This window comes from Panthera leo, chromosome C1 (assembly GCF_018350215.1).
Source record: "Panthera leo isolate Ple1 chromosome C1, P.leo_Ple1_pat1.1, whole genome shotgun sequence".
NCBI classification, from domain to species: Eukaryota; Metazoa; Chordata; class Mammalia; order Carnivora; family Felidae; genus Panthera; species Panthera leo.
The window spans coordinates 20,549,764-20,568,694 of NC_056686.1; the positions used below are offsets into that span (position 1 = coordinate 20,549,764).

The 18,931-nt window shown below is 54.5% G+C and overlaps 1 protein-coding gene across 7 annotated transcripts in view; it reads right to left on the reverse strand.

Annotated features, from left to right (window-relative positions):
* Positions 1-18,931, reverse strand: part of AHDC1 (AT-hook DNA binding motif containing 1) — a 64,112-nt gene that overhangs the window by 34,786 nt on the left and 10,395 nt on the right. The window contains exons 1-2 of one of the 7 annotated variants that reach the window (XM_042950656.1): positions 17,150-18,145; positions 16,134-16,251 (exon numbers count right to left, since the gene is read on the reverse strand). The exons of 5 other annotated variants lie outside the window; for them this stretch is intronic. The gene's annotated coding sequence lies outside the window, so the exon portion shown is untranslated. Of the gene's footprint in view, positions 1-16,133; positions 16,252-17,149; positions 18,146-18,931 lie in introns of those variants that run through there. One more of the 7 variants, XM_042950652.1, reaches the window with a different exon arrangement.

The window sequence follows — 18,931 nt, forward strand, 5'->3', positions numbered from 1 at the left end:
ACACTCACTGTTCAGGAAACAAGCCTTGACGAAACCCCTACAATAGAACATGACAACTGCAATCCCGAACAGTGCGGTTCAGCTCAACACCTGTAAACAAGCCGACTAACCTAGGCACAGGCAAGACCGTACTGTGTCAGACTGTGCTGAATCTTCCATCACTTCCCAGTAGGGCTGGAGGCTCCCCGCGCTGTCTGCCCGAACCCAGAGCTTCGCTCTCTGGTTCCTCTACGTTTCTTTCTTTGCCACCGCCAGCTTTCTTGTCTTGCACACACCCCAATATACGGCCCCTTCGATCGCTCTTCCGGACACACCATCCCACAAGCTAGCTGCCTCGTGCACCGCACCCCCCCATTCCCTAGAGGCTGACTGGTCACTGACACACACATTCCCTTCCCCTAGAAGCAAGCGGTCTCACAGCCCCGACTGACACAAGCTCTTGTTCTTAGGCACAGGCCTCTCTAGAGACAAGAGACACCCTGGGAATCAGCAGTACCACTCGCTTGGGTGCCATGCCCCCTCCGCCCACCACAATCTCTGCCAGTGTCCCTGAGCAATGTGTGTAGGGAAGGGAGGCACTCCAGTCTTCTGGAGGTGGGGATACCTCCACAGGAATCTCCCATCTGACTCGGTTCTGTGTGCTCCTATCTCCTAGGATACATCAGTCAACACAGTCTCGGAGCCTGTCAGAGCTGGAAGGTGCCTTAGGGAGTCACTAATCCAGCCTCCTCTGCTATGCAGGAGGAAATGAAGGCCCAGAGAGGGGAAGTGGCCTGCCCGAAGTCACAGAGCCCAACTGTGGCTACTGGTCCCTCTCTCTTCAGTCTCTCACGGAGAGCTCTCTATGGGTTGGAGAGAAATTGAGGGGGTACAGGAAGCCCAGGAGGGCTTCCCTGAGGCGGAAGGAGGTGGGGCTGGAGTAGTCAGGAGAGGGCGGCTACAGTCCTAGAGAGGAGCTTATGAGAACTGCCCAGCAGTGGGTTCAAAGACACGGACACCTGGCAGCCCTGGAATCTGGGCCACATAAATTTGCTCGAATCTGGACTATGCCAAAATGGTCTGGTGGACATTCATCCCCACCCCACTTCTCATCCCAGGGCCCCTGGCACCCCCACCCCCCAAGCTGCTTCCCCAAACCACAGGTAAAGGAAGGCTCTGTTCCCCATTGCTGGCCTTGAAAGTACATTCTAGGGAATCTCTGGCTTTTATTATTTAAATGAACCTCTGCCAGAAAGCCTCTGGGATGCTCCTGAAAGAGGTGTTCTGCTAGGTAGCTTTTATGTCCACTCCATTTTGCAGAAAAGCAAACTGAGGCTCACAGAGGCACATAGTTTGCTCAAGTTCACACAGACAACAAATGGAGCCTTGAGTTCCTTCCAGTACATAAGGAAGGCCAATCCAACAGGAAACAGGGAGAGCTGGAGGGGGGGGGGGGTCATGGGGGGAGGGAAGGGTGGGAATTGACACAGGCCCAGGCCCAACATCCTGGGCTGAGGGGGAGCCAACAGGGATCTTAATTTGAATCTGGGTATCTGGGTTCCACCCCCACCCACTCTAGCAGAGGTGGAGTGAAAGGTCAGCGCCGTGATGGGAGGGAAAGGAAAGCAGGATTCCACCAGACTCTCAGACTGCCTAGGCCATACCCCAGGGAGCCAGGCCAGGGGCTGCCCAGCTTCCCCTGGCCCAGAGCTCCCTGCCAGCCCCCACTCCCACTCCCAAAGAACATTAGAAGGAGTATTATAAAGAGACCTGGCCCCCTCTGTGGGCCTCAGTTCCTCCATCTGTACTAAGAGCTAGCTTAGCAGGAAGGACTTCTAACAGCCCTTGCAGCTTTAACAAAGTTTGGTGGCCAGTCCCCAGCACAAATTCAATGTCTCTTCCCTAGTCTGGAGCTAGCTGAGAACGTTAACTACGTGTTCAACGAATAAATGAACACCCAGTAAAACCAACATCTTTCCACCCTCCCCAGCTTGAGAGGCACTACTTACCTGGGGAAGCCAAAGTTCACAGTGTTGTTGGAGGGGAAGGGGATTCAAATACTTTAAGCGCTCTGAATGAGACTGTATGTTACACAGGTGCCCTTTATTTCCTGTCCTTACTACGTGCAGACACTGTGGTAATTGCTTTAAACATTGTGCAACTTGAAGCTCCACAAGGCCATGGCCTGCCTACTATTATCTAGTTTTTCAGATGAGCAAAGGGACTAAGGAGTGAAGGGACTAGCTCAAGGTCACACAACCAGTGGGTAGCAGAGGAGGGATTCCAACTGTACCCACCTCCACTGCTTTTGTTTAACGTGGTGAGGGTGTGCTGGGCTGGGGCAGGAAATGGAAGTTGAACAGGGACCCTTGGCAAGGGGAGAGGTAGTCCACCCCAGGCGAGGGAGGCGCCTGAGTTGCCAAACGGTTCAACAGTTTGCAGAGCGCCAAATGGTATTGGAACTAGCAAAGTGTGGGAAAGCATCCCTTCCCCTCCCCCACAAAGGGCAAGGTAGACCTCTTTCCCTCCCCCTTCCAAAAGTGAGCCCTGAGAGGTCACTTACCTACTCCCCTGGATCTCAGGGCTCCTGTAAAAGGAACCCCCTCCCTCCCGGAGCCCTTTTCTGGACTTCAGGACCTTGCAAGGTGCAGAGCTGCCCCCAAAGAAAGCTGCCGCCAACGTCCAGAAAACTGTCCAGGATTTTTCCGGCACGTCCGCCCCCCACCCGCTCGGCAGTTGCGGGGGGGTGAGGGGAGTGGCGGGGGGGGGGGGGTGTTGGGAGAAGACGGCCTCGCCTCCCTCCTAGAAGCCCTGGGGCTCCTCTTGCTCTAGCAGGAGGCTCTGGTCCGTAGGCCCAGCAGCTCTCGGGCCGGAACAGTCCGCCTCCGAGTTTTCCCGCCGCCGCCGCAGCCGCCGCCTCTCCGGCTACCTGGCAGGCCGGCGCTGCCCCCTGATCCCTGCCACCACCCCCCCCTCCCAGATGAGGCCGTGGAGCTTCTGACTCCTGGAGGAGGTGACGGGCCGAGAGGGAAACCAGGCGGCTGGGGGAGGGGCGTTGCCTGCACCTGGCCCCTCTCCGCCGCCCAGGCCGGGAGGGGCGGGACTGGACCCCCGCCAGACCCGCGAAGAGCGGCGGGGGGAGGGGAGGTGTGCCGCCCTCCACTCCAGCGGCCTGGGGGCGGGTAAAGAGATGTCCCCCCACGGCCCTCGCCGCGGAGGCGCCCCCTAGGGTCGGGCTTCGAGGCGCCCCTTCCCGAGCCGCGCGCTCAGCCCGCTCCCCCGGCCGGCCGCGCTCTCCAGCTGCAGGAAATTCCAGAAGCTCTCCATCATCCCGGCGCAGCGCGCAGTCCGGGCTGCCAAGGCTCCCCGAAGGAGAGCCACATGCCGGCCGGCCGCGCGGCCCGCCCTCGCCCCCCCCCCTCCAACCCGGCGAGGCAGCCACGTCGGGCCGGGCGGGGGCCGGGCCGGCCGCCCCTTCCCGCGCCCCGGGCCCGGCGGAATGCGTGGCAGCCCCGGCCGGGGGCTATTTTGAGCGGGAGGGGAGCGGCCCAACCTCGGTGTTTTCGGCTTTTTCCTGGCCCCCGGCCCGCCCTCCGCCAGCCCGGGCCCTCGGCTGCCCGCGGAGTCGGGGGGGGGGGGGGGTTGTCACGTGGCGGGGGGAAGGGGAGGGCCGCCGCGATCCGGCTCGGGCTCAGGCCCCGGCCCAGGCCCGGGAGGCGCCCGGCGGCGGTCCGGACCTGCGCTCTCGGGCGGGCGGAGCGGCGGGATTATTAATAGCGCGCCTGGCTCGGGCGGCGGCTCCAGGGCGCCCGCTACCTGTACGCCCCTCCTCGGGTGAGCACGGATGGCCTGGGCACTCCCTCCCCAGCGGCGGACTCAGGCCTCACTGGATAGCGCCACTGTGCACCAGTGGCCAATCATCGGCCTCGATTTCCTTACCTGTAAATTGGGGATGTGCTACCTGGCTTTATATGGTGGGTACCAAATAAAGGTTTTACTTGCTGTGTGCCTCTCTGGGCAAAACACCTTCCCTTTTGAGGGCCTCAGTTTTTCCATTTATAAAATGAGGGGGTCCGAGAGAACTCTTTCCAGGGGAAGAATCCCTTGCATGTGAATAATGTATTTTCACTTACAACTCAACTGAACTTATCAACTACCCAATGGTAATAGCCAACACTGAGTACTTGCCCTGCATGTATTAACTCACTTCATTATAAGGTTCCCATAAAGTAGGTAATATCCCCTTTTTGCTGATGAAGAAACTGAGGCTCAGGAAGGTTAAGTGACCTGCTAAAGTTCACACAATGGCAGAGGCCAGAGTCAGATAAACTTTGGCTCCAGAGTCTGAGTTAACTATTGAAGTACAGTGCCCTGAGATCAGCAGGACAAACACCCTTCTTAGAGAGAAGGAAACAGGCTCAACGTGTGATTTGCCAAAGTTGCCTTTGGCCAGTTAGTGGCAGAGGTGAGCATCCAATGCAGATCTTCCAATTCCTAGTCTAATACCCCACGGCAACCCTCTGAATCTGTTCAGCTTCTGCCCTGGGGTAGCTAGCAGGTTTCCCTGGGATGGAGTCCTAGAAATGAGCACACAGGCACTATCCCCATGGCCACAAAGCTTTGTCTAGGGCCCTGGGGATCACCCTTTGTTCCCAAGGGTCTGACCCAGGCTCCTGGGCCCACAGGGTTCACTAACCCACCAAATTCTAGACTTAGCCTAGCCTCAGAGCCATGGGAGTGAAGGCACCTGGGGGTGAGGGGAGATGGCACAGAGGGGTAACAGCCTGGGACAGGGCATGGAGTTGCTTCCTGCCCCCCCTCCCTCCAGCAAGGAAGCACAAAGGCTGGCAGGCCCCCCACTCCGCCCCGGAAACCTGGCAGTTTATTTCTGTCTCTGGGCCCCCTGTTTCCACACAGTCAGTCCAGGAAGGCTGGCAGCAGCTGGCTTGGAGGGGTGGAGCTCCTGCTCCCTCAAGGGTCCAGCTGCTACCCTGCCCCACCCCCACCTGCCAGGCCAGACCAGACTCCTGACTCGGAGGTGACTCTGGGATGAGGGAGGGAAGAGCTGGAGGCCACTTGGTCAGGACTGCAAAGGAGGGACCTCCTCCCAACTCCCAACCCAGAGCCTAAATGCTCCCCTAGGGTGAGCCAGTCTACATCCAGTTCAAGTCCACTAAGAGTATAACCCCTGGCGTGTCCAACTCTATTCACTCCAGATCATTCTGGCTCATGACTCCTCTGGATCCTGGTCCCAAAGAAAAGCCCATTTCTAAACCTGTGCTGCCCAATATGGTAGAAACTAACTTGAGCACTGGGAATGTGGCTAGTTGGAATTAAGATATGTCGTAAGCACAGAATATGCATCAGGTTTGGAAGCCTAAATACGAAGAAGAAGAAAAAAAGGAAACTATTTTATAATGATTATATGTTAAAACGGTAATGTTTTGGGTATATCGGGTTACATGAAATACATTATTAACATCAATTCATTTATTGCTTTTAACTTTGTTTAATGTGACTACTAGAAAATTTAGATTACGTGTATGGCTCCCATTACATTTCTATTGGACAGTGTTGTTCTAGATCATATGGTACTCTGGCTTAGGGCCAAGACTTTGCCTGCTCTAGATCAATATCTGTGTGGCTTTAGCTCACCCACTTCCCTATATTCAGACCACAACCTTACGTGTTGGTCTAAATCTCACCACCCCACACCACCCCACCCCAGCTTTCTGTGAATCTAGGCTCAGCCAGAGATTACGGCTTAGTCTGCTTTAAACCACTGTCTATTACATGTCTTGTTCACCAATTCTCAATATCTGGATCCCAGCAAGAGTGTGGTATGGACTGTTTTCCATGTTAACCGGCCTGATAGCCTGAGGCCACAACCTTATTTGCTTAGATCACTGTCTAGTAACATTTAAGATCTAGACATCCTTAGGAAGAATGAGGTTCTAGATCAAGAGTTGGCAAACTACGGCCAAGAGCCAAATCCAACTCGCTGTTTTTATAACTCAAGTTTGATGGGAACACAGCCATGCTCATTCATTTACGCATTGTCTATGACTGCTTTCAAGGTACAATGGCAGAGTTGAGTAGTCATGACCAACACCCAATGGTCTACAGCCTAAAATTTGTATTATCGAACTCTTTGCCAACCTCTGTTCTAGATGACCAAGTCCAACCCACCATAAATCTAGATTCCAGCCTAAGGCTATGCCCTAGTCTAATCTAGATTACCTCCTTCCAGATGGTACTGCTGACCAGGGTCTAAACCAGAGCCTAACATGGACCACATGCTGTTTGGGTCCAGATTCCACTCTCATCTCAGGAGATGGGCCCCAATACTCTTTTCTGGGATGGAAAGGGTGTCTCCACTTCTGAGCTCCCCTAGAGGGATCGAAGCCCACTGGCCCTTCCTAATGGCCTTGGGAATGGGAAGGGAGGGTAGATACCAGAGATAGCACTGGAGGCTGAGTCAAAGAGTCAGGAGTAAGTCCTCTCTCGCCAAGGGGGCAGAGCATAATCTGACCTAGAAGACAGAGCAGCCCCATACCCTACTTCTTCCCAGCAGTCTCCAGAGCAAGTCACTTACCTGGGAGTCATGTGGGACAGGTACCCTCCCCCAGCCCCCCCACCCCCCAGAAGCTAGACCAGGGAGCTTCAAATGGCAGGCTCCAATTCCAGGTTTGACTTTGGGCAAATCACTCCACCTCTCTAGGCTTCCTCAGTTTCCCCATCTGTAAAGCAGAATGATAATGATGGTACCTACCTCACAGGGTTGTTGAACAGACTTCACAAGATCATGATGTATACCACTCTGCCAAGCCCCTGGCCTGTAATAAGCATGTAATGCTACCTGCTATTTTTATTACTATTGATCACCTAATTTGGTTCCATGGATGGACTTTGGCAGATCTGTAAACCTCCCAACATTGTAACCAAAAAACTTTTTTTGTATTTTTCTGAAGAGAAGTTCCATCATCTTCTCAAAATGGATCCTTTGCTCAAATGTTTAGGGAAAGGGGCGCCTGGGTGGCGCAGTCGGTTAAGCGTCTGACTTCAGCCAGGTCACGATCTCGCGGTCCGTGAGTTCGAGCCCCGCGTCAGGCTCTGGGCTGATGGCTCGGAGCCTGGAGCCTGTTTCCGATTCTGTGTCTCCCTCTCTCTCTGCCCCTTCCCCGTTCATGCTCTGTCTCTCTCTGTCCCCCAAAAAATAAATAAAAAACGTTGAAAAAAAAAATTAAAAAAAAAATGTTTAGGGAAAAAGAAAAAAAGAGAGGGGGTGGGGGAGTCTTTAGTTCAATCCAAATGGGGAAATAGATGGGAAAGGACTAGCCCAGGGCCCCTCAGAAAATGTGAGGCAAATAATAATAATAATAATAATAATAATAATAATAATAATAATAAAGTAAGAAAGAAAATGTGAGGCAGACCCAAAGCTAGCGGTCAGGAATTCATCTCCCAGGTCCCTCTTTCCACTAGTCCAAGCTGTTTCTCCAACCTGACCTCGCCATTTCTTTCTGGCTCAGCTATGACAGTCCCCCAGTGGGCTCCCCACCTCCAAAATGCCTCCACTGAACCTCCTCTGCCTAGTGCCACATTTGTCTTCTTCAGTGTCATTCTCGTGACACAATGTCCCTGCTCCAAAACCTGTAATGGCTCCCTACTGCTGCTGAGGTCTTTAGCCTGACATTCAAGAGCCTTCACAGCCAGCTCTGGCCCCCGCCAACCTCCTTCCTTGTTGTGGCCTCTTGTCTGGTCAGTGGAGCTAACTTCTTCCTCTCCTCTTTCCCCCTCCCCACAGTCTCCATACCACCCACACACTCACTCAGTTCTGGACAGATTCTGCCCCTTTGCTCAATCACACAGTGTCTCAGGCCCAGCCTGCTGCCCCCGCTCTGCCCTCAGGGCTGCCCCTGGGTCCAGCCACTCTCTGAACTTACCCTGATCAGGCCATGCTGGGGTATGCTGACTGCATCTCTGGCTCCAGGAAGCAGGCCTCTGCCCCTGCTCTCCAGTTCAGCTCCATCCCTGGTCACTGGCCACTGTCCATATCCTCCCCCATTAACCCCTCCTTCTGTCCTCTAGACTTTTGGGAATAACGCTCTCTTGTCACCCGGAGTCCTAGGGAGCCAGCACTATCTTCACAATTGTGACTCCTGGGTCAGATTCTTCTCTTTGAGCCTCAGTGTCCTCATCTACAAAAGGGGGACAGGAATACCTACACCTTGAGTGATTCTCATGAAGGAAAAACACCTTATAAACTGGAAGGTGCTTTTTCTACTAAAACCTGCTATACAAATAATACTAATAATAATCTCCATTTATAAGTTTACTTAACCCTGCCTGGCCTTCCCCAAGCCCTTTCCCTGTTTCATTTTTCTCCTTGACACTCATCAACATCTAACACAGCATGTATTTTACTTTATTTTGGTGTTAACTGTTTCACCCTCTAAATGTAAGCTCCTTGAGGGCAGGGGTTTTTCTCTACTTTGTTCTCTGCTGTGTGTCCTAGAAAAGTACCTGACACTAAATGTGCACCTGATAATTGGGGAATGAATGAATGAATGGAGTGCTTACAGTGTGCCAGGCCCTGTGCTAATCCCTTCTCAGATTGTCCCACCTTAGGTGGGTACCGGCATTACTCCTCACTTTGAAAATGAGGCCTCAAGCAACTTGCTCTGATCGCAGGGTAGGAAGCAGCCTGGCTAGGATTTGCCTCCAGAGCCTGCCCTCTTGATCACTATGCTCTATTTCCTGTCCAGACGGGGGGTTATTTCTATTTCTATATTAGCTAAGCCTCTTGAATCTGTCACCCTCCCTATTTCCCTGGGGCTGTCACTCTCCCTAGGCCCCTGAGGCCACCAGTCCTCCCAACCCTCATTCTGACCTCTCTTAGCCATTTCCTCCACTTCTCAGCCCTAAACCATTCTTCTCATTCTCACCTCTGGGCCTTTGCTGATACTGTGGGCTATGCCTGGAATGAGCTGGCTCCCCATCGTTTTCAATTGTGCCCATTTCTCAAGGTGACCTCTTCCAGTCTTCACTTGCTCATACCTTGTTTACTGCCGGGGAAAACCACTGGGGGAGCATATACTGACTTGGTCCATTCCCTCATTGTTTCCTGAATCTGGAGGCCTTGCCCACTTCTGTCCCTCTCCTGGCAAGGTCTCCCCCTCCTTCCTCTGCTGGATCACTGCCCCCACCCTACAACATCTCTTAAGCAGGTTTATAGCTTTGTGATTTCACAGCCTGGCTTTTGAGTCTCTCAATCTCCAGCTCTACCCCTTACAAGCTGTGTTTCTCTGGGCATGTCACTACACCTCTTTGAACTTGTTTCCTATCTGCAAAATGGAGATAATGCAAGTACCTGAGCTAATGTGCCTGGCACATAGTAAGCACTCAATAAATATCAGCCTGCTGTTACTTCTACAACATTTTATTGTGTCACTCAACTCCATTCTAAAAGCCTCAGCCTCTGCCTCCTCCCTGAATAGCCACCCCCAATATGAATAATGATAATAAGATTGCTAACATGTATTGACCACTTATTATCTGCAGTGAGTAGCAATATATTTGGTACCTAGCAGGTACTCAATATTGCTTACTGAATAAGTGAACTAACTAGTTTAATCCTCATAATACCCTGTGGGGGGTGGGAAACACTATTATAATACCATTTTACAGATAGGAAAATCAAGGCCCAGAGAGGGTAAGCAACTCGTCATGTTTGGGATTTAAACTCAAGCAGCCTGACTCCAAAAGTGAGATTCTCATTACCCTCCTCATCCTCACCGTTCCCATCTGATCTGCTCCAATACCAGCCCCAGGGGTGGGACCCTTTCCTTCTCCAGAGATTGGCTCTCAGCATCTATAGATGGATGTTCACTGAGCCCCTGCTCCAGAGCACCCTTCACACTCTATCTCCTTTGAACCTCATAAGACCCTATAGAGTCAGTGCCATTTTTATTTCCCCTTGACAAGCGAGGACACTGAGGCTTAGAAAGGAGTCAAGTAACTAAGGTTAGTTACATGGGTCCAAAGCTCAAACTCTTTTTGTCTGCATCATGCTTTGTGATGTTTTTCTCCTGTTGTCTCATACAACTATCGGTAACTGTTCAGACACATCTGCCTGGTTTTCCCAGACAGCAAGCTCTCTGAGGGCACAGTCTGAGGCCCACCTTAATTGTCCCCCCAATCCTCCCCCCCCCCCCCGGCCATGGCCAGCACTGCAGCCCAATCCAGGCTCCACCCAAGGCTTCCTAATTGTTGACCTGTGCCTTCCAGCCAGGCCCACCTGATGCTCTGACTGCTTCCCCCCCAAAACAGGTCTTGATTTGTGGGATCTGTCTGCCTTAGCAGATTTGGGGTTGGCGAGGGTGGGGCCAGATCTCCCTTTCAACTTAGACTAGAGACTCCCCAAAGATGCCACATCTCCAGGGAATTCAGGGCTCCCATCTCCCACCTACAGCATTAAGAGGGGAGGGGAGTATGGTAGTTCAGAAAAGGACTCTGGATCCCAGAGTTCCAAATGCAAAAGCTGTCCACCAGGTACTAGCTATGGGACCTCGGGCAAGTTACTTAACCTTTCAAAGCCTGTTTTCTTTTTTAAAAAATTTTCTTATATTTATTTATTTTGAGAGAGAGAGAGAGAGAGAGAGAGAGAGAGAAAGCGAGCGCACATGTGCACAAGTGGGGGGTGGGCAGAGAGAAGGAGAGACAGAATCCCAAGTAGGCTCTGCATCATCAGCACAGAGCCTGATGCAGGGCTCGAACTTAGGAACCACGAGATCATGACTTGAGCCGAGATCAAGAGTTGGATGCTTAACGGACTGAGCCACCCAGGTGCCCCTCGAAGCCTGTTTTCTGATATATAAAACAAGGATGATCATAATAGGGCTGCTTTAATGATGAAATGAATATCCATTTATAAAGCTAGAAGAGTACCTGGAATATGGGAAATGCTATGTAAGTGTTTGCTAAATAAAAGTAGGGCTCCACCTAGCCATGGAAGGGCCCCCCTGGTATGGTACAGTGCAAGTGACAAAGCAAACCCCAGTTCCAAACAGACAACTGAAGACACACAGGGAAATGGAAACAGGTGGCAGAGACCTCATACCTCGGGAAGCCCCTGTGGCAAGAACCCACTGCTCTCCCCACATCCTCCAAAGCCAGAGGACCCCATTTCCTGGCTCCATCAGTCTTCTGACCTAATCCCCCCTACCCTAATCCCCAAGCCACTTCCCTTCCCCTCCCTCCCACTGTTAACTCTTTCTACGCAGCCAGAGGGATGACAGCCAGAATCCGGGCCCTGATTCTCTTAGTTGCTGTGTGACCTTGGGCAAGTCACTTAGCCTTTCTGGGCTTCATTTCCTCATCCCTACAAGGGAGGTCCATCCTAGAGATTAACTAATAACTGAAAACATGCTGTGGATGTGTTTGCAGGTGGGTGGACATGCTACGGTCCTACAGGCCTGACTACACAAATGTGTGTGCTCTTTGGGCACTGGAGTGGGGAAGGGGGCTGCCATTCAAAAAGCAGACCTCCACTTTGAAAGTTTCCTCAACCAGTCTCTAAGTACTGCTTGGGTTGCATGCCAAGCTCCCTACCCTCTAAACCACCACCCTCTGACATTAAAATATATTTACTGGGGCATAGGCAGGGGCCTTGGCCTCTCTTTACTTCACATGAAGCCCTGAGGCCAACCTGGGGAGAGAGGAGTAGGAGGCATCACAAGTGAGGAGTGTGGGGGTTGGGGGGGGGGGGCTTTTGGAGGAGAGCCAGGGAGAGTAGAGAAGACCCCTGGGTTGAGAAGGGCAAAGACAAAAAGGAACATACCCCCAGGGCTCTCCCTCTCCCCCATAGCTGACTCAGCAATCACCTGGCCTGGCCTTCCACCCCTCCGAAAAGAAGAGGAGCCAGCAGCAGCAAGTTATGATAGACGATTACCGCCGTTAATTAATTAAAATAAACAGCAAATTAAATACAGCAAAATTAAAATAGTACAGGAAATTAATTCTCTACCAGCCCCACCTCACAGGTGAGATGCTTAAAGGGCCCTTTGCAGCTAGGATCCAGGGCAGCTGGGGGGTCACCAGAACCTGCCTTATACCACAACTCCTGGCAACCCCAAATATCAATGGTAGAGCCCACAGGCATTTACCTGCCCCCCCACCCCCATGGGCCTCCTGGCTCCTTGCCCCCAGGGGACTCCAAGCCCGGAGCCACATTCTGGAATTCCAGCCCTGCTCCTCCCTGAGTGGGCAGGAAGGGTCCTGACACCCCTTGGGCCAGGGATTGGGCACTGTGCCCTCCTGGGCACATGGCCCACATCTACCACTACAAGGGTCAGAGCAGGAGGGAAGAGGGACCTTGGCCTTCTCTCCTGGGTTACCTCTGGGACTTGGAGTCTGATCCTGGCAAAGATGCCTCTTTTCCATGTTGAGCTCCTGGCCCCTCACTCAGAAGGCCCCAAATCTGTCTCTGGGGAACCCCTCATTTTGTTCCTTTCTTTTGCTCAGAATGCTCAGGAAGAAAGCACTGCTGAGGCCCAGAATTCTAGGCCAGATGATGCCCTGCAAAGTTGGCTAGACCAAACCCTAGCACATGATACCAGAATTCCCTCCTACTCAAGACTAATCACCTCATCACACAGATGGGGAAATTGACACCAAGGAGGGCACGGTATTTGTTTGAGGTCACCCAATGGCTTAGCAGCAGAACCTGGAGCACAGTCTCTAATGACCACATTCCGTGTCACCACCAACAAATCAGGTTTCCAGAGTGTGGCTCAACCCCATGCTGACCACCCCTTTGCCGGGCCGCTGGTCACCTGGCCCCTCCTCCATAATCCCATCCCAAGACTCCCCAGTCTGTGTCCCACACAACAGCCAGATTAGACTCCTTGGCCTGCCCAAGGCCAACATGCGGCTGTTGTCCACATGGTTCCCTTTATCTGAAGCCCCTCCCTCCACCTCTGCCTGCCCAAGTTCAACCAGCCTCTTTAGGGTCTGGCTCAATGCCAGCTCCTTCGTGAGCCTCCCGGAGCCCTGATGGGTGCTGCCTCATCCTCCTTTAATCTTCCAGGGTGCTTAGGCTGCATCCCCACGTTCAGCCCTATCTTGTCTGCGTGAGCCGTGGTTACCAGGTGCTTGGGCTACCCAGAGCTGTAGACTACCTCACCTCTGGGCCCCAGCCCTGGCAGAGTACCCAGCACTCAGGAGGGGCTCAGTGCTCTTCATCCGATGTCCCCGTGCCCTACTGTTAATGACAACAATGGCTATCACTGATTGAGCATTTACTACAAGCCCAGCTCCTGTACTGTCCCACTCTCGCATGGTGGACCCAGCTTAGAGGTTGTGTGACTTTCCTGAGGTCACACAGGAAAGAATGGGGGATGCCACAGGTCCTTGCTCCTAAATGAGCCTCCTCTTCCATTCCACTTGCCTCTTCTAGATCAGACCACCATCACCTCCCATCTGTACCACGTAAGCCTCTTGACTAGCCTCCCTGCCTCCAGTCTCTTCCCACCTTACTTTGTCGCTAAAGACTTCCCATGACTCTTTGTGGCTCACTAGACAAAATCCAAATCTGTGATCACAGCAGCTAAACTCTGTGACATCTGGCTTCTGCCTTCTATGCAGCGTCTCTTCTCAACATCACCCCATTTGCCTACCACACCATACCATACCTTGATTTATTTCCAGGTTTTGCATATGCTGTTCCCTCTGTGTGGAACACCTTCCCCATATGTTTCCTCTTGTGAATTCCTACACATCCCTCAACATACAGGACCCGGGGTTACCTTAAAATCTCATCAGGTGAGATAAGCAACAAACTGGTCACAAAACTGAGAGCTCTATGAGGGAAGGGCCTGTGTCCCCAGTGTCCCCAGTGCTTAGCCAATAATCCATGCTCAATCAACATTTGTTGAACGGACGCTCCGTATATAAGTGTTGGCTCAACAGAGAAATGACAGAAGAGTACCAGGCCACAGCGTACAGGGCTGGAGGTGGAGGGGAAGGGACTGAGGCCAGGCAGGCCAAGGACGCGGTGGAGAACAGTGACAAATACTGTCAGGGGCTGCTCTGCGGCAGAGCTACACTCTTGGCAGAGGGAATGTTTGTGAGAGACAGAGGAAGGAAAGCGATGGTGTGAGGGAGGCTCTGAAAGTGTGTGCGCGCGCGCACACGCATGTGAGAAAGTGGCGAGGATGCATGTCGGGGAGCGGGTGTGTGTGCTGCATTTGTGAATGAGTCTGTGGGAGAGAGGGTGGGGGATGTCAAGGAGCGCACGTATATGGGCCTGGGGGGGGGGGGTCTGTGTGGGAAGGGGAGGGTGCCCGTGAAAGAGAGCCTGTGTGCTGGGTTCGTGTGGGTCTGTGCGAGAAAAGGTGAGGGTGTGTGTCACAGGGCTGTGGGTGTAGGTGCTCGAGGTCGTGCATGTGTGCTTGGGGTGGCGGGGGGGGGGGGGAAGGTGACGGAGAAAGACAAGGAGCAAGAAGGGGCCATCTAAGGGGGGGTGAGTGAGAAACTCTGTGTGGGCATGGCGGGGGGGGGGGGCGGGGTGCTGTAAGCATGCGCAGGGGGAGACGGTGTGCCTGTGTGTGTCCAACAGGCAGGGTAAGGTAAGAGATGTCGCAGCTCTACTGAGGGTGTGGCTTCCATAGCCTCGGCCATGGGCCCTGTGCCAGAGGTGGGGGCTGGCCCTGGGCCCAGGGTGGGGGGCTCTGAGAGATTCCTCAGAGTTCTCCCTGGAGCCACAGGCGCCAGATTACTATGTCCCCAGGCAGGGAGGCCGAGGAGGCCCAGATGTGCGTGCTCCTTACATCTGTCCACAGCAAAACCTCTGGGCATTTATTTGTCTTTGTCTGTGTCCGGGTATGCACGCCTGTGCTTGTGTGCGCACTGCCGGCTGTGTGTCTGTGCCTGTCTTTGTCTCTGTATGTATCTGGGCCTTTGTCTCAGTGTGTGTGCCTGTTGGTCTATGCCTGTCCGCATGACTGTGTCCGGGTTTGTGTGTGTCTAAGTGTATCTGTGTCTACGGGGCACTGTGTGTCCTTGATCTGTGCCTGTCCAAGTAGGGCTGCCGGCGTCCTCCCGGACTGCCTGTTTGGAGCTGTGGGTCTATGTGGCCTTGGTGTGAGTGAGGGAATGTTGTGCTTTTGAGGCTGTGTGTCTAGATGTGAGTGTTTCCTTGTACCTCCGTGGGACTGTGCTGTGTGTTGTATTGTGGAAACGTTTATCTGTGCCTGTGTGATGTGCGTTGTAAGACCAAGGATATGTGTGTCTCTGTGCGTGTATGTGTGTGTGTGTGTTGGGTGTGAGGGTGTGAGGGGTTTGTCACAGACTGGTGAGCAAGTTAATCTCAGACTCCGTGACACGTGGAATAAAATCACGCTCCCATAATGGGATCATTCGTCTTCCTGTCCAAGGAGAGAACCAACTCTTCACCCTCCGCCCTGGGGGAGCCAGTGGGGCCAGGGCCGGACTCAGCCCCCATCCAGGCCCCCTCTGGCTTCAGTACCCCACCCCCACCCCTCCTCATCCGCACCAGGCCCATTCTGCCTCCAGAGTGCCCTGGTGCCCACTGCGGGCTGGGCTGGGCTCCAGGACATGTGACCCAGAGCCTTAGAGGCCTGTCCTGGGCCCCCCAGCCCCACCCACTACCAAGGAGAGCCCTGCCCCAAATGGGAGGGGGAATGCAGGAAGGAATCTTTGGGCCCCTCCTCCTCCCGGAGGGGAGGGATGAGCTGCAGGCCGGGCCGGGATTTTCCATCTCTCAGCAACAAGATTCCTGGTGAGCAGGCTGCGGGGTTTGGCAGGGCGCCTGCTGGAGACCCGCCCTCACCCGCCAGGACGCCTGGGTCCCCAGGGCCAGGCAGCAGTGGGTTCCCTGGGGAGCCAGGAGGGCCCCAGAACTTCAGCTTACTGCTGCCCAGGACTGTGGGAAAGCCAGACACTTCCAGGCTCCCCCCCGGCCCCCGCCCCCCGCAACCCCCAACCAAAGACGGCTCTCCAGGCCTCTAGGCGAACCATCACCCTTCCTCTGGCCTCCCCCTAGCCTCAGCCTTTGCTTCAGAAAGCCGTTCAGCACCACCCACTCCCCACCTGAACCTTGGCACAGGCCCAGCCTGGGTTCTAGACCTCACCTCTGGGTTTGAGGGCTCCCAAGGCCAGGGCTGTGCTTCTCATCTCAGACTGGGGCTTCTGAGGACAGGGCCATGTGTCCTGCAGCTGTGAGATCCCTCTTGGACTTAATGCTCCTTCCTGATTGAGCGGACAGGCATCAAGAGAGGATTTCAAACTCAAGGCTGGGGAAACTGAGGCACTGAAGCTCTCTGCCCTACCTACCCCTATGAATCAGAGGCCAAATGCAGTAGTCTGGAGACACAAGATCCTAATTTTGTCCAACAGCAGTGGCTGCCACTCTCTTCCCTATAGGGGGTACAATGTCAGGAGGGGCTGAGCATCAGTTGGAGGGTAAGGGGAATGAGAAGGTGGATTCCCTAACCCCCCAGCCTTGGATGCGCAGCTGGAGAGCAGGTTTGGTAAGAGATTAAGGTCGAGGAGGAGGAGAAGTGAGTTGCTCCAAGATTTATGAGCCTAATTCTTCTCCCTTAAATTCCCCTCCAAGCCCCCAGCCCCAGCCTGGTCCCTCCAGGGTCATGCTGTGGCCCCAGGCCAATGTCAGGGCCCTAACCCATCGATCAGCTGTTGCTAGGGAGTTTCCACCCCAACGGGTTCTAAAGGGAGGGGCTCAACTGACACTAGGGACCCAGATTGATTGGGAGGGGGCATGGCCCTAAAGCGGCAGCCAACAGCCCCCTACACCCTCCCAGTTGCTGGGGGCTCACGGACTCCAGGGAAGAAGCAAAGGCTGGTGGGTGGGGCCCAGGAGGAGGTAGCCTCCCAGCCAAGGCACCACACCCAGCCCCGCCCTTTCAACAGGCCAGGAGACCTGGGATCCCTTGGGGCCCTACAGCTCACTGGGTGTGTGACCTTGGGCGGTTGCTGCTCTCCAGGCCTCAGCCTCCACACCGCACAATGCAGGAAGTGGCTCACATATCCCAGGTGTCCCCTCTTCAGCTCAGTTCCCTCAACACTTAGCCCTGCCCTCTCTCCAGTCCAAAATCTGGGCCACATGGGGTGAGTATGGGGCAGCTACCTGGAGGAGTCCCTGAAAGCCGTTCAAGTCAGAGCTGAGAAGCTTATGGTGATCACCCCTCCACCAGGCATCCGTTTTCCAGAAGAGTGAAACTGAGGCCTTGAAAAAGGGTCTGAGTCTGGACCAAGAGTTCTACTGAAGTGTCACTGATGGGGTGGTTAAGGGCATGGTGTCGGGACAGGAAGACCTGAATTAAAATTCCAGCTGCGCCAGAAACCGTGTTAAGTCCCTTGCCTTCTTGCAGCCTCAGTTTCCTCATCTGCAAAGTGCGTAACGGTGCCTCCCTCCTTGAACTGTTGAGTGGAAATGAGAAGATGCACCTCAGGGTTTGGTGCAGCGTAGCAAAAGCTTGAACAATGGTAACTATCACGATTGCGGTAATACTAGCATAAACCCAAGCAGTCAGAGGGTAGGGGAGGAGGGGTCCCAATCTGGCTGGAGGATGGCTCGTCCTCCAGCCAGTTTGGGACCCCGAGGGCCTCAGCTCTGGAGGGCCAGCCAAATTCCTCGCAGCCCCCAGCTGCCTCCCCTATTTGTTAAAGGCCTCTCATTAGTGAGCCTGGGCACCTGCCCCTCCACACGTAATAAGCCTCATTAGTATCTTAGCCCCAAGCTCTGCGCCCAGAGTCTATGTGTGTGCACACGCATGAGGGTGGGGGGCTGCAACAGGCCACCAGCCAGGAGACAGCATCCTCGCCAACCACACCCCCTGCCTGTCATCAGCAGGGCCCGTCACCACCCAGCTTGTCACCTGCCTGCCTCGCACCCGCACCACCTGTCACCCACCCAGCTCGTCACCCACCCAGCCCATCACCTGCACCACCTGTCACCCACCCAAGCCTGTCACCGAAGCTGCCTGACAGGCATCTGGGTGGGGGACAGAAGATGGGGAGAAGACCACAGGGGTGTGGAGCTGGGGGCCCCAGAGACCCTGTAGGACCCCCACTTCAGCTCGGCATCCTGCAGCATCGCCATGGCAACCTCTCAGCCGCAACCACTTTCCCAAACATCCCCCGCCCACCCCACCCCCCAGGCCCTGCTCTTAGCTGAGCTGAAGCTGAGAAGAGCCTGAGTGACAGCAGAATGGGGCAGGAAGGAGGGGTTCATCAGCTGGCTGGCCTCGGCCATCCTTCCCTCTCTGGACTCGGTTACTCCATCTGCAAAATGGAGGAGCCAGAATGGGTAAGGCCCCTGTAGAGCAGGACAGCCATCTCCAGCCTGGATTGGCTGAGCCAGCTGCTAGTTAACCTGTGAGGGCTAGGGGGTGGGACAAAAGGACAGGGCTTTCTGGGTTCTTCCACGGCCCGGCCCAGAGAGGCTGGGCCTCTGGCCCAAGCTCACACAGCAAAAGAGGAGGAGCAGGCTGGAAGGGAGAGGGGCTCTGCCACAAGACGGCCAGCTGGAGACGCCACAGTGGGTGACCCAAGGTGACCGGGGGCTGAGCCGGCCCCCACCTCTGAGCTGCATTATTTATAATACCCGGAGCTTGGAGCTGAGCAACAGCTGGGGCGCTGCCCCTCCAGGGGGCACATGCCACAGTGGAATGGAGAAGACCAGGTGCCTCCTCAGGGAAGACCCCTGGGGTCCCTGGCGCCCTCCACAGCTGGCTGGGGCAGAGGCTGAGGTGGGAAAGGGGCAGCAGCTCCATCCTTTCCCTCCCTGCCCCCTCTCCCCTCCACTCCTCCAGGCAGGCAGCGATAGGATTACTTCTGCATGACTGCCCGCTCCACGGGGTTCCAGAGACCCTCCTGCCTGCAGCAATCTTTAAAATTCCTCCAGCCC